A 10,305-nucleotide genomic window follows, 5' to 3' on the forward strand; every position below is an offset into this window, starting at 1 on the left:
TTTAAATTCTATAATTTATTATTATTATTTGAGAGGATGAGTAGAGTTTGTCTTAAATTTGTGCCTCGACATAACAAACTACGCAGTGAAGTTTTACATTGAAATCTTCTTCATGCAATTGTCTATGACTAGTAGTGTTTACTATCACTCTCGATAGGTTACATATGTTGTCAAAATTTAGTACATTGGTATAAGTATAGACTCTACAAAAACTAGCAATCAAAAGACACAACTTGCAACAACACATGTTTTAACTGCGCTTATATTTTCTCTCTATTGGTGTTCAATTAAGGTCTACCCATTGTCCCTCATTTCCCCAATTTTCATTATTGAAGCTGTTAATTTTGGTATTCAGTGTTTGGACTAGCTCCTACAACCCCACTATATGCCTTCAAAGAGCTTCAGATTCATCCTATTGCCTTGCTAAGTTGACTTTTACGGCAAGAATCTCCTCCAATGCTTGGATACTCATAATCATTTTATCTTTCAGTTTCAAATCACTGTTAACAATTCCAACTATAATATATCCAGTTTTTTCGTTAGTTGATTTACCTTCTCATTGATGTTGCAATTGCAATGCCATATATTTTGATTGGTACTCGTCGCTTCACCTTGGCCTCCCCACGTGGTGTTTATCTTTCACTTCATTGCATCACCCAAATTCGACCACCCTTTGGGTCCTCTTGCCCTGTTAACGAGAGCTCCAATAGGGTTTGAATTACTCGTGCATCAAGCCGGCATCAGAGCATAATGACAACTCAATCCAAGGACACCAAATCCCTCAAGATTGGCCTCGTGTCCGAACTGGTTTGCAAAATTATTACACAATTGAGGTTGTTATGCTCTTAACCTGCAAAATGATACCCAAATACAGAATATGCGAAGAAAAGATACCCAGAACACAGAATAGCAATGATTTTATTATTCAGAGAGTAATGTTCACTTGCCTCTTCGAGGGGGCAACCTCCAATAGAGCATAGCTCGATTACAAAATAAGACACGATGCTCCTCGCAGGGAGTCTCTATCCTTTATATATGACTCATACATGCAATACCACGGACCAATACCGTGGGTTTTATTAATACCATCTATCTAATACTACGGCCCATTTGCAACTAACTGTGATTCTGTCATTAATTGCGGATTAACCACTTACAATTATTAATATGGGCTTTATTGACTCTTGACTATGACATGATCCCATTACATAAATAAGGGGGTTAGGGTGGGACCCTAACATGCCCTCCTCCTTAAGACTAGCCTTGTCCTCAAGGCTGAAGCTGCGGAAACTGCTGAAGAATAGTCGCTGGTTCCCAAGTTGCATCTTCCGGAGAGGTGTCTTTCCATTTGACGAGGACTTCCTTAATCATGCGGCCGCGTAGTTGCTTGTCTCGTGTGTCTAGGACCTGTTTGGGTTGAAGCCAGATGGACCCTTCTTCGTCCAATTCAGGTAGACTGGTCTGAATTCTGCAATTGTTCCCAATCACTTTCTTGAGGCATGAGACATGGAAAACTGGATGGATTTTTGCAGGAGGTGGCAAGGCCAACTTGTAAGCCACTTCTCCAATGTGCTGAAGTACTTGATATGGTCCGTAGAATTTGGGAGATAGTTTCTGACACCCCTTGTCTTTGAGTGATGTTTGCTTATATGGTTGTAGCCGTAAAAAGGCCTGATCCCCTTCTTGAAATTGGCACTCTGAGCGATGCTGGTCTACCTGTTGCTTCATGCGGTTCTGAGCTTGATGAAGATTCTCTCGAAGATGGGCGAGCATGGTTGCGCGGTGTTGTAGGAGTTGATCCACTGCTTGTACTTTTGAGCACCCCTTGAGATACGAAGTAGGTGAAGGCGGGATTTGACCATACACTGCTTCATAGGGAGTCATTTTGGTGGTGGCATGATAGTTGGTGTTATACCACCATTCAGCCAGAGGTAACCACTGTACCCAAAGGTGTTGCTTTTCTGAAGTGAAACACCTAAGGTAGGTTTCTAGACATTTGTTGACGGCTTCGATTTGACCATCTGTTTGCGGATGATAGGAAGTACTGAGTTTTAGTTGAGTGCCTTGTATCCTGAAGAGTTCCTGCCAAAAATTACTGGTGAAGATCGGGTCGCGGTCGGACACAATAGAAGTGGGCATGCCATGCAATTTGAAGATCTGATCCATGAAAGATTGAGCGACCAAAATTGGTGTAAACGGGTGGGGTAGGGTGCAGAAATGAGCATACTTTGACATTCGGTCCACAACCACCATGATGACTGACTTGTTCCCTGACTTTGGAAGACCTGTAATGAAATCCATAGAAACCGCCGTCCAAATTGATGCCGGAATGGGCAATGGTTGTAATGTGCCTGGTGTGTTGACTGTTTCCCCTTTGTGGCGTTGACAGACATCGGATTCTGCTACGAAGGTAAGGATGTCCATTTTCATGCCTGTCCAAAAAAATGATCTTCTGGTGCTAGCATATGTCTTCTGAAAGCCCGAATGTCCTGCAATGGGAGATGAGTGCAATTCTGCCAAAATGCGACTTTTGAGGGTGGATGTTGGTGATATTACAACTCGGTCCTTGTAGCGAAGAATATTATCCTGCCACGAGTAGCCCTTGGTGGAATTTGGATCTACCTGCAATTGAGAAATGAGTTGGGAGAGCCCGGGGTGTGAAAACCATTCCCTGCGAGCCTCTTCAATCCATTCTGGAATGGGGAGGGAAATTGCTAGCAGAGTACTTTCCTCCTCAAATTGGCGAGATAATGCATCTGCTACACTATTGTCTTTCCCTTTCTTGTAAATGATCTCATAATCATATCCCAGCATTTTGGCGAGCCATTTATTTTGTTGTGGGGAGGATAGGCGTTGCTCCAAAAAATATTTAAGACTATGATGATCGGTGCGGATTTGGAAACGTCGCCCCAATAAGTAAGGTCGCCAGGTCTCGACTGCATGTAAGATGGCCATCATTTCCTTCTCGTAGGTAGATTGGCCCAGATTCCTCCCACTTAGTTGTTGGCTTGTGAAGTCCAACGGTCGCCCTTCCTACATCAAGACCGCCCCAATACCTGTACCCGAAGCATCACATTCAATGACAAAAGATTTGGTGAAGTCAGGTAGTGCTAAGACTGGAGTGGAACACATGGCATTTTTTAGAGCTGTAAAGGCCTGTTGTGCTTCCTCATTCCAGAAGAATGAATTTTTCTTTAGGAGTTGGGTGAGGGGCTTCGCTATGCGACCATAGTTGCGGACAAATTTACGATAATAGCCTGTGAGACCCAAAAATCCTCTCAAGCTCTTCAAGGTCTTAGGTTGAGGCCATTCCTGCATTGCCTGGATCTTTTTGGGGTCCACCTTGACACCTTCACGCCCCACAATGTGGCCCAAATATTCTACTTCTGCCATGCCAAACGAACACTTGGACATCTTGACAAATAATTTATGCTTGCGGAGCAGTTGCAAGAGTAGATCTACATGCTGAAGATGTGCGGCCCAAGTGCAACTATAGATGAGGATGTCATCGAAGAAGACAAGGACAAATTTCCTGAGATATGGTTTGAGAATGTGGTTCATAAGGCTCTGAAAAGTAGAGGGGGCATTACAAAGACCAAATGGCAAGACCAGGAATTCATAATGGCCTTCATGAGTTCTGAAAGCAGTCTTGGGAATGTCGACTTCCTTCATGCGAATTTGGTGGTAGCCTGAGCGAAGATCCAGCTTAGTGAAGAATTGAGCCCCATTGAGTTCATCCAGCAAATCATCAACCACCGGGATGGGAAATTTATCTTTGACTGTCAACTTATTGAGGGCCCTGAAGTCGGGACACATCTGCCACTCCCCATCTTTCTTGAGCACCATGACCACTGGGGATGAATAAGGACTAATGCTGGGACGAATGACACCTGCTTCCAAAAGTTCCTTGATGATTTTTTCTATTTCATTCTTTTGGGTGAACGGATATCTGTATGGGCGCACATTTGAGGGTTGGGCCCCTGGAACCAAGGTGATGCTATGATCATGTTCCCCTCGCGAGGGTGGAAGCTCATGAGGCTTGTCAAAGACCGGCAGATGGTTATTTAAAATCTATTGCATCTAAGAATGAATTGGCAGAGGCTTGGTTTCAACTGCCTGGATGGCATTAAATTGAGCTACAACTCCATGATTGCCCTTTTTTAACAATTTTTCCATCCTATGCGAGCTGAGTTAAAACTCATATATAACTCCTGGAAATCCATTGTGATTGGCCCAAGAGTGCGGAGCCATTCAGCGTCAAGGACAATGTCGCAACCCCCCATGTGTATGGCAAACATGTGGGTTTTCAACTGATAATCCCCCATTTGAAGTTTGACATTTTCACAGCGGCCTTCACATTTCATTGTGCCTCCATCCGCAATTTGAACTTGGAAGTTAGAAACTGCTCGTACAAAACAATGCACTGCTTCTGCGACTTTTTGATGGATGAAATTATGTGTACTTCCACTATCAATCAAGACTACTACTGGGCGATGTTTAATAAAACCTCTGATTTTGAGAGTTTGAGGGGAAGAAATCCCTGCCAAAGCATGCAATGAAATAACTGGTTCGTCAGAGACATTGTCCTTTTGGTTGTCTTCTTCTAGCGGCTCATGTTCCTCAAGTGGTGGATCTTCCTCTATTGAGCTGTAGTCAGTGGCATCAATTTGAAAAAATTTGGGCTCCTTGCATTTATGACCTGGGGAGTATTTTTCATCACAGTAGTAACATAGGCCTTGCTTTCTTCTTTCGGCCATTTCCGCAGGTGACACCTTTTGGACCTTAAGTGTTTGAGTCATGTTGTGAGCCTGTGGGGGGCGACCTTTAGCGGAGAAATTTGGGCAACTGTATTGGGTTGCTAATGCACGTTCCACATTACGAGCTACCTTGCAAGCCTCCATCCATGTGGGAGGGTGGTGCAATAGGACTTGCGCTTTGATGGCTTCTTTAAGACCGCTGATAAAACATTCTGTGTAGAACACATCTGAGAGACCCCAAGTGCGGAAGGCTAAGGCTTCAAAAGCTGTAATATATTCATCCACTATACCAGTCTGTCGGAGCTTAGTAAGACGACCCAAAAAAGATGATTCCTGGTCAAAGCGGTCTTGAAGAGCTTTGGTGAATTTGGTCCAAGTCCTAAAAGGTCCAGTGCAACGTTGATGCCATTCCCACCATTGCCACCTTTCATTGTCCAAGTACATGCTCCCCAACATAAGCTGAGTCTCATCATCTAAGATGTGATTCAGTTTGAAATACTGCTCCATTTGTGCTATCCATGCCGACGGGTGAGAACCGTCAAATTTATGCATATCCAACTTGGGAGGTCGTTGACTGGGTTGTTGGTGGGTGTGCCAGACGTGAGGAGAGTGGCTAGACTCACCCTCATTGTGTCCATTGCCATTATACGCCTCCTCGTGGGCTTGCTCCTTGCCCTTCGGGATTATTTTCTCGACCATGCTACATAGTCCGCTAAGCTGAATGTGGAGGGTTTGCACTGATTCTTCAAGTTTGTCCATCCTTTCATTGGCCATCGCTTGAGCTCTAGTTTCTACCATACACCAACCTAATTTTTTTAAAATTGGGACCGCCTAAAATTTTTTTTCACTAAGAAGTGAATGGTACCACCGTGCTCAGCTCGTCGTCCTGATTCTGATGGGCTAGATCACCAATAAGCGCCCCGAATCCTCGAAATGTCAATGCAGCCAAAAGTCCTGCGAAAATTATACCCCGATATAGGAACCCTTCACAACGACTCCGATCTGGTGGATCTGAGAGATCTGAATGGCGGATCTGATAGCTCTGGGCGGCGGAACAGACTGCTTCTGCAGATCTGATGGATCTAATAGATCGGAATGGCTGATCTGCGAACTCGAGACTGCGGGACTGATGTCTGCTGCTGCCCTTTGCACAAGAGGATCTGGAAGAGATGATGTGTGATCCCCCGATAGAAAAGGGAACTATGGTCTTGAGGAGTGTCAGGTGCTACAGATCGCAATATACATAAGGGTCTGGCAGTAGTACTCGGCCCAATGTTTCAGGGCTCTAACTAAGGAGGATCGACCGTACCCTTAGCCGTACAACCCGACTACCCTATCGTACGGGCGAGTAATCTCTCCGAGTGTTGTTCTCGGTGTACTGTAGCCGCAAGACGGCCGACAGTTTATCTATGGCGAGGTTTCAAGGGAGCCTAGGGGGCTTCCGATATACCCAGAGGGTACGTGGAAGACAGTCCGTGCGCGGTTCTGTCTAATGCGCTACTACTCGAAGGGGTACCCACAGGGGTTACAAGGGAGTCCAACAGACGTGACCACCTCTTGTATTTCCTGTGTGCATGCCTCCCCAAATCCGCAGGTTTATGCGCTCAATGACAGATCCCGTGGTTTAAAGACGTCGGAACACGTCTCTAGCCAAAAAAAAAATTGCTAAGAAATGGAGATCCCACCGGCCCTGGAAAGTGCTCTGATACCACTTGTTATGCTCTTAACCTGCAAAATGATACCCAAATACAGAATATGCGAAGAAAAGATACCCAGAACACAAAATAGCAATGATTTTATTATTCAGAGAGTAATGTTCACTTGCCTCTTCGAGGGGGCAACCTCCAATAGAGCAGAGCTCGATTACAAAATAAGACACGATGCTCCTCGCAGGGAGTCTCTATCCTTTATATATGACTCATACATGCAATACCACGGACCAATACCGTGGGTTTTATTAATACCATCTATCTAATACTACGGCCCATTTGCAACTAACTGTGGTTCCGTCATTAATTGTGGATTAACCACTTACAATTATTAATATGGGCTTTATTGACTCTTGACTATGACGTGATCCCATTACATAAATAAGGGAGTTAGGGTGGGACCCTAACAGAGGTGTACCATCCTGCATACGAGAGCCTATACTTGCAAACAAAGCCTATATTGTCAGACAAAGCCAAAGTACTTTACAAGTCTCACCTCCTGCCAATTTTGCCCCTGGATGATGCAATAGAGCCCAAACCTAATTACTATTGTGAATTGGCTCTCTACAAGCTACCATCTGGCCAATAACAAGGGACCAGTTGTCCTCCATCCAAATCCTTTTACGAATAGCCATTTTTCCTATTTCCAGGTCATTGTTGGGGGCTCGATTAACCTTGAAGTTGGGCCTAACTCTAATGAAAAGAGTGCCACCAGTATGGAAACTGCCTATTATCTATGGGATTAACCACAACAACTTTGATTTTTATCAAAATTGAGACCTGTAATAAGAGTCCTTATGAGTATATGCCGCTAGTTTGCTATAGATTTATTCACTTGACCCCCATTACCACATGCAAGCATAATTAAATCGACAACACCCTTCATAATTTCCTTGTCACACACTATAATCAACGCTTGATGCAGGGAGTTTGTACTCTGGTTGTACTTCGGCCATCGAAGCATGCTTTGTCATGGAAGTGGCATCTTAATTACCTCAATTACATGTTTTGAACGATCTCAGGGCACCACAATGGCAATCTAGACCCCATCCCAACTTTCCATACATTTCCTTGATAGTATATGAATCCTTTGTTGATTGGCCCTTTGGTAATGGGTTTCGATTTGGATGTAAATCATAGAGCCATTCTTATCATGTCGAGGTATTTGGGGTAAAGAGAGAGGCCACCACCCTAGTTATCCATTGATTTCTAGTTGTTCGGCTTGGAGTTGGCATGCTCGATTGACTTTTCTATCAAATTATAGATTTTGATTTCTTTGAAAATGGAAGAAACCTTTATGTGGAATTTTGTCAGGAGCTCTTTAATTCTCTTGAGAACGTTCTCCAAGTGGTTGTCTCGGGCCAAGTTCCTTCGTTTAAGTGTTTAATAATGATGAGAGAGTTCCCCAAAATATTAATGTTTGATACCTATATGGTTTATGCTAAAATCAATCCTTGCAACAGACCATGCATTTTTGCTTGGTTATCGGTCATGTGTCCCAGACCCATGCATAACATTTTACGAAATTTCCATTAGGATTGAACAAAACTCGTACCCCTCCTGCCAACCCCTTATAATTTATTATTAATAATAAACTAGCAATTGCAAGGGAGGTGTAAAGGAATGTCAATAGGAGGAGCGTGTAATGTCCCAAATGGAACAATTTGGGGTTTTCTCAAAATTTTAACTCATAAATACTTCAGATAAATTTTTCATTCATAAATAGAAGATTTCCATGCAAAATAGAACAAGAGAATCCATGCAAATCAATCCATACGATGAGCAGAAATAATCTCATCTTTTATTATAATGTACAAACTAGGGTTATACATGTTGAAATAACAAAAATAGCTGAGATAACTAAGATAGAACTGGCCTCTAGGATTTGCTCCAATGCTGCATGGGCCCTCCACCAAAACTAAACCAAACTGCCACTGCTAAGCTCTCCTTTGAATTTTGGATGAACTCACCAAGGGGAGATGGGTACTCGCCTAAGTAGAGAACCGGTTTCTCAACCTCTCATACAAGAAACAATATCAAAATCCAATATGTCCTCCAATGGCATCCTCCTCCTCTTTTATAGATCTGATGGACCCCTCTAGAACCTTCTATTTTATCATTATTTTAATCATGGATCACTTTTCCCTCTTTTACTTTAATTAAAATATTCTTTTTAATGCGAGAAAAGGGTAAATTGGCCACCATGTCTCCTCAAGTCACTGAAACTCACATCCAAACGTCCCATCATGTAGATCTTCCTGTTCTGGTTCCAACGAGCTATTACGCTAAGGTGTTCCATCAATTAATCTCCCCAAAATGCCACCTCAAGCATAATGAATTAAGTTATGTCCAATAATAATGTTGATTTTTGGAAAGTTGTTGGGATGCAACGGAATGAAAGGAAAACTGTGTTGATCATGGTATATGCCAAGCGAATGCCATCAAATCCCATAAAAACTCCTCAAAACTCCATTGAGACCCCTGATGACATAAACCTGCTCCACTGACCTGGCCATCCCTTGTCCTGGAAATCCACCATGATTGTACTATGAGGAAGAATAAAAATGGGGACATGAAAGTCCTCCCACCCCAAGATTGCTTGCCCTCAAGAAATCTAAATATGTGGATCAATCTGGTGGCCCGACGCAACTGAGACCCAATGCTCGGATCCCATACGAACCACTGGGAGATGCTCTGCTCCTGTGTCAACCCATCATGAACAGACCGCTCAATGCCCGAATCCCATACCAATCTATGATTGAACATGTCATCAATGAATCCTCCTGGATCCCAATGCCACCAAGAACGAATATCAAGGCTCCATGGCTCCTGCTTTGTTATAACTCCAACTAGGAATGTTGCTCCATCCACCACATACCAACTCATCACCTCTCTCCAATCCAACTCTTGGCATAAACCAAGGTCAATCTCATCATGTTGATGTTGCGCTGAGATACTAATGAGTGGCCAACCTACATCCTGCTTCCAATTGAATCATGTAATATTTGACATGTTTGTGGGTCTTCGCTGTACTACGCCCCTCACCAAGGATATCACACCATCAATAGGATACCAACTCATGATCTCCTGCCAATCTAGGGCATGGAATCTGATGTAAGGAACAAGTATACTATGCTGATGCTGATTCCCGCTCAACCCATGCTGCTCTACCTGGTCAATCGACAATATCCACTAAGAGAACCCTATCTCTCTACCTACTATAGGTATGAGTGGCTAAACTGAGTTGCACGTGTTGTCTATGTACTCCTGGAGAGGAGGGCTGCCTAGAAACACTGTAGCTCTGTTGGCTACCATTGCACCTATCTACACTTCATCAATGGGTTGGCCCAAATATGGATACACCACCATCTCCAACAGCTCCTCCCTCCTCTGATCAGAGAGTCCACGCTCTTGACGTATACTAGCCTCCTGCAACACTACCTTGTCAACCTCCATCACCTCCTGAGGACAAGTGTCTGCAAATAATGCCTCCCTGGAGGCTACCTGCACATCTGTTTGCTCCACTCCAATGCTTGGTCCCAAGGGTGGTTGCTCACCCTTACCCTCCTAGAAGGCACACCATGCATACTGTGAACATCATCCTCCCCCGCTGACTCGTGACCCACCATATGTTGCTCATGTTGAATCACCACGTGTGACTCATCATCCTAAATGTCTCTCATAGGACCCGCTAACTGCTCATCATAAAGATCCGGCCTGCTATCAACAACTCTAGATGACTCGTGCCCCTTAGAGGTATCATCATATGAACCCAAGGACTCGTCCAAAGAAGAGTCCTCACCCTGAAAGTTAGAAGAAATCTCCTCCTGCTCAACCTC

This window comes from Pinus tabuliformis, chromosome 8, assembly GCF_031772625.1.
Source record: "Pinus tabuliformis cultivar Carrire ecotype Pingquan chromosome 8, CPIR1, whole genome shotgun sequence".
NCBI lineage: Eukaryota > Viridiplantae > Streptophyta > Pinopsida > Pinales > Pinaceae > Pinus > Pinus tabuliformis.